Source organism: Marmota marmota, unplaced genomic scaffold (assembly GCF_001458135.2).
Source record: "Marmota marmota marmota unplaced genomic scaffold, marMar, whole genome shotgun sequence".
Lineage (NCBI taxonomy): Eukaryota > Metazoa > Chordata > Mammalia > Rodentia > Sciuridae > Marmota > Marmota marmota.
Window position 1 is genome coordinate 4106877 of NW_025999895.1, and position 5768 is coordinate 4112644.

General features: G+C 59.9%; 1 protein-coding gene across 14 annotated transcripts in view; it reads right to left on the bottom strand.

Annotated features, from left to right (window-relative positions):
- Nucleotides 1-5768, bottom strand: part of Septin9 (septin 9) — a 140038-nt gene that overhangs the window by 10822 nt on the left and 123448 nt on the right. Inside the window, exon 2 of one of the 14 annotated variants that reach the window (XM_015504132.2) lies at nt 2716-2719. The exons of the other annotated variants lie outside the window; for them this stretch is intronic. The gene's annotated coding sequence lies outside the window, so the exon portion shown is untranslated. The remainder of the gene's footprint in view (nt 1-2715; nt 2720-5768) is intronic. 14 annotated transcript variants of the gene reach the window in all.

The following is a 5768-nucleotide window of genomic DNA, read 5'->3' on the forward strand; positions in this document are numbered from 1 at the left end:
GGATGGCCGATGGGAGGCAGGGGCTGGGGACTGGGGGGGGGGGGGGCAGAGAGTCCACCCACCCATGGCCTGTGCTCACCACCACTCTGGACCCACCTGGTACAACACCAGGCAACGCGGAGCCACGACTTAGAAGGGGGAAGTCTGCCATCCTAACCAGTGTCGAGTGCAACTAACCTCAACAAGACCCTGTGTCCATGACACAACGGCTCCCCGCTCCCGCAGCCCCTGGACCCCCACCCCTCTCTCTGTCTCTACAAATGTGACAGCTCTACGGAGCCTGGGTAAGTGGAAATCGCACAGTACTTTGTGTCCTTTGAGATGGGCATGTGTCACTGCACAACACCCTCAATGTGCACCCACGCTGCAGCACATGCAGAAATCCCCTTCCTTTCTGAGGCCACATGATGTTCCTCATATGTACAGACCGCATTCCATGTGGCCATCAGAGCTGCCACTGGGCACCACGCTGTGGCATACGGCTCTTGGGCACGCTGCTCCGACTCTCCTGGGCCCGCGCCCGGCAGTGGGGTAGAGCTGCTGGTTCCCACGGCAGCTCTATTTTTAATTTTTGAGGCTCTGCCACAGTGTATTCACACGTGACTTCTAGCCCTGCAAATGGCAGGTCCGACAAGGAACTGCTTTTTAATTTAACTAATTTAAATAGCTACATGCCTCTCATGACAACTAGTGGCCAGCGCCAAATCCTAGCCCAGCCCCCTTTTACAAACTGGGGAGGCGTGCCCCACCCCCCAAACACCACTGGAAATGGTCAGACCAAAGAGGCCTGGACTGACTCTCACCCTGAAAGCTCACATTCCCTCCGTGATGCATGCTGGATACCCAGTCCCCAAACAGACCGCGACCCTATGCCTGGGGAGCAGGCTGCACGTTTCCCAATACCCGTCATCTCCAAGCTCCTGGAAGCCCAAGGCTGTGGCTCATTCAGGGGTATCCTCCACCCCCAGTCCAGAGAGGAGCACAAAGCAACTACCCAAGAAACATCTAGCCCAGCACCGTGACACACGCCTGTGATCCCAGCAACTCTGGAGGCTGAGACAGAGGATCACAAGTTTGAGGCCAGCCTCAGCAACTTAGCAAGACCCTGTTTCACAGCAAAAATAAAAGGGCTGGGGTGCGGCTCAGTGGGTGAGCGCCCCTCCATGGATCAATGAAATGTGGCAAATCCCTGCAATGGATCTTCACCAGCCACAGAGAGGAAGAAAGCACTGGCCGGTGCCACACCTGGGTGAGCCCCGGAAACACCACTCTTGGTGGAAACAACCAAGCTGCATGGCTCGTGCCTCCATGCAGACGAATCATCCCCCACGGGTGACTCGAGAGACGGAAAGCAGATTCACGTTGCCAGCGGCTGGGGGGAGGGAGGTACTTACTGAGTATGGAATATGAGGTGAGAAAATTCCAGAAGTAGATAGAGGTGATGGCTGCACGAGGCTGAGAATAAACGCCTGGCACCTGCACCTGAGGGGTGGTGGAGGGGCAGGAGGCATCTCTAGTGGAGCTGGACCACACCAGCCAGCTGACGGGGCAGAGGACAGCTGAGGCTCACGTGCCGACACTCAGGCCCGACGTGTTGCCAAGCCCCATCCCGGCAAGCAGCCTGTCACCTCCCAGCAAGGGCGTCTCGGGTGGTGACCAGCCAGAGGAGCCGGTGCAGACTTTGACAGGGTCTCTCTGTAGGTTCCCGTTCTGCTCTCGGGCCCACCTGCCGCTCCCTCCCTCCCCGGGCACCTGCTGCTCGGTCTTTTCCCCAGAGTCTTGAAGAGAAGGGCGGCTGCCATCAGTGGAGCCCAGGCCAGTCCCACCTGCCCCCCACCCCAGCGCCCACCAAGGACGGCAGAATCGAGTCACCCCGGTAGTGGGGAGGGCTGTGGGCCACACGCCTGGCAGAGGTGCCCAGGGGCAGGAAACTCAAGGCCTTCGGGGGGTCTCGCACCTCACGCCAGCAGGCTTGCAGGCCAGACCTGGGAACCAGCACCAGGGGCCGCCCTCCCGCCCCTGCTGGTCTGGCTGCTCTGAATCCCAAGGGAGTCCACACAAGCCTCCTGTCCACACAGCCCCAGGGGCCAAACGCAGAGGCAGCTCTGTCGGGCAATGGCCTCGGCTCCAAGAAACACCTAGAAGCTGCAGGGTGACAACCAGGGTGACGCCTCTGCCCTGTCTCACGCCCAGGCATGCAACCCCTGCAAACCCGGGAGTCTCCCCCCAGACACCCCCCACACCGTGCTCAATAACTGCCTGCGGAGGGCAGCAGAACACAAAGCCAGCCTGCCCCGGACACCTGCAGGGCCCACCAAATGTCAGGGCAGTGGGGACACTGAACCCAGGGACAGCCTCTCACTCACCTGCCAGGCCTCCAGCAGGCTGGCCCTCTCTGTCAGCAGCGGGGCACACAGGAGAGGCCACCGCCTCCCGGAGCTCACCCCCAGGGACTGTGGGCAAGGCTGCCAGGGACATCGTCCTGCCTGCAGCTGCCTGGCCTGCAGTGAGCCCTGCGGACACTGCAGAAAGAATGTCACACCCCATAAACATGAGATGACCCCGGTCCCCTGCAGAGGGACTTCTTAAAGGTGGCCATGACCTGGGCACAGGAATGGTGACCAGAGCTGCTGCTCCCTCTTCTCTCACCTCCCCGGTGCCTGCCAAGTCCCCAGGTCCAGGCTCAGCCGTGGGCATCTCCCCACACCCCTGCGCCCTCCTGAGCTTGGGGGTCGGCACCAGCACCCTGGGAGTGGGCGCTTATCTATCCCCTCACAGACAGGACACTGAGGCTGATGAGGCTTTGTCACTGCCTGGGGCTGCACGGATAGTGGGGAGCGGAGCCAGGATCGGAAGGGGCAAGCAGCCCCGCAGGCCAGGTCCTTGGGTAGGGAGGAAGGACTGAAGTAGCCCTCCCTGTGTCTCAGTGGGGTGGTCCAGGGGCCCGGGGCTCTGTACTGTGGCCACAGGCTCCGGGTCTCGCAGGCTGGGCCCAGTAGCACAGGGCTGCCAGGAGACCCTGCCCACCTGGCTCTGCCCACCTGGATTTCCATGACCTCTAAGAAAAGGCACCTGAGCGCCAAGGGCTGGCCAGTGCTCCCAAGCTCTCCCAGCCTGATGAGGGCAGACCCTGGTGCACCAGAGGTTCTGGGCCCCCAAACAGGAGGCCAAGCAGCCCCGGTGCCCTGTCAAAGCTCCCAGGGACCTACACCCCAAGTAGACAGCAAAATGCCCATCCTCGTCTGGAAACTGCACCTCCAGGAGCTCACCCCAGGTCGGCCTGACCAAATCCAAAGGCCCAACTCAGATGACTCCCTCTTCTGGTATGAGAGTGGGTGGAGGGAGGAGCCGGCAGGAACCAGTTCAGGAAAGAGGTGAAGGAGAGACAGGGAGAGCTGTGGGGCTAGACACCAGGCCTGCGCCAGGCGGCAGACCTGGAAGGAACTGCCCTGGGAGGAGGTGGTAAACCCACAGCTGTAAACAATAACGGGAGAAAACGATCCCGGGCCCCAGTGGGACAGGACCACAAACTTAAGTGTTTCGTAAATATCTGTCGCTTCCTTCCTTCCTAATAATAAACCAAAAGATGGCGTTAGATGTCAGTGGCTCTCTATCGCCGTGACCAAATACCCAAGAGCCACAACTAAATGGGTGGAAGACTCGTTTGGGCTCAGTGTCGGTCCAAGGTCAGCCAGTTCCTTTGCTCTGGGCCCCAGAGGAGGCAGAGTCTCAGGGTAGGGTGGGTGTGGCAGAGCAGAGAGGGAGGGGCTAAGGTAGGACACGCCCCTGCTAGGCCCCACCTCCTGCCGTTTCCACCACCTCCCAGGTTGCCATTAAACTGTGACTCCATCAATGGGTCGATCCCTTGGTGAGGCAGACCCCTCAGGATCCAATCACTTCCATAAGGCTCCACCTCTGCACTCGAGGACCAGGCACGGGGGACACTGAACACCCAGCCCAAGACGAGAGACTGGAGATCAGGCTGAATGAAAACAGAGGCGGTGCATGGCACCACGGTCATTGACTCGCAGGCGGGTTGTGTGTTGGTTCTTCTGAGGGGCTGGGGACAGAACCCCTGGCCTCACACCGGCGCGCAGGGCTCTGGCACCGAGCTCCATCCCCAGGCCCCTGAAGTTCATGCACTTGAAGATCATCTATCAGCCAAGGCTTCCAGATGATGCAAGTCCCTTCCAGGTAAGGTGGTCACAGAGGTGCTGGACCTGTGTGTCACCAACCTTACAGAAGCTGATGGAGGGAAAGGACCCTTCAGGGAATGGACAAAGGACACACACACACACACACATACACACAGGGATATCTGGGCGACTCAGAGGGGCCCTCAAGGCACCCTGGGTCTGTGAATGAGCCACCAATTTAAAAACCAACTTGGCCTAAGGGGAATTTAGGATTGACTCGGGTTATCTATCCCTGGATTAAGCTTCAGCACTTGATGAAGTTTTATCCACACACACAAAGTAGTCTTGCGTCCCCGGCTGGAGAAGGACAGGAACATGAAATGACGAGAGGTCAAAGGCCAGAGAAGAAGTCCAAGAAGCGCAGTGGAGAGGGAAAGGCTGGGCTCCCGCCAGCTGGGCTGCATCCCTGGGCCTCGGAGGCTGGCGCCTGGGTTGGGCAGAGGTGGGACTGCCTCTCTCCGGAGGGCTCTGGAACTGGGGTCTGTTCTCATGTTCTCAGCTCCGCTTGTCACTGAGCTGCGTCCCCATGAACGACCCAAGCCACCCCAAGCTCCTCGTAAATGTCACCAGAGACTTCCTGTTCTTTTCTAAAGATGGAAACACTGAATCTAAATGAGCGAATTTTGCGAATTTGCACAGGCCGGGATCAGGGGCCGGATGGTAAAAGCGCGCACGGCTCACACGCGGCTCACCTAACGTGGTAAGTAGCTCCACTGGGAACCACACTTCTCACTTTGTCGGGGCGGGAGGTGTCTCCCTGGAGCCGGCAAGCCAGAAACCCGAGCCTCTGCCCTCCCACCTGAGACTGGTGTGGAAATCCAACACAAAAGCTCAGAGAGGGCCGGGCCTGTCAGTGCAGGAGGCTGCGCCCAGTTGTGTTTTCGTGAGCGGGTTCTCCTTCTCAGGAGCAGGAGTGGCAGTGTGGGAAGGCCCAGGCCCCCAGTGGCCCCATGCCCTCTGCAGGACCGGGAGGGTCTGCCCCCACACAACTCTTCCTTTGTTCAGGGGCCCAAGGCGCCCCACTTTCCCCACTCCCACTGCCAGTCTGGCCGCCCCCTGCTCTTCCCACCAACCCTCTCTTCCATTGTCACAGGAGCCTGCAATTCCGCCAAGACAGTTTCACTGGCCCAGTGCACAAAGTCACATTTGGACCAAGTCCAAGGCGTGGCCCCACCCCCTGGAGGGCTCCCTTTCAGTTCTGCCTCCTCCTCTGGGGCCCCTCCTCCTCCTGGGGAGCCGCTGACGATTGAGACATCAATCTTGGGTCAGAACAGGCTGCAACCTGCAAGCCATCCCCAAGCACTTCCTCAAAGTCACGCAGGCCACGGAGGAGCCCTGACTTCCTGTGCCAGGGATCTACTTTGCCTCTCAGTTTTCCACTGCCCCCCCATCTCCAGCTGGGGCTGGACAGGAATGCCCCCCACGCCTCCCCTCTCCCAGGGAGCAGGGAATCCAAGCAGCAGCTGCACCCCACAAAGCGCACCCAAGACCCGGCCCCCACCAGGCCGACCCCATCCAGAGGCTGCCATCCAGATTCCCGAAAAGTTCAGAAAAGAAGAGTCCCCCAACACC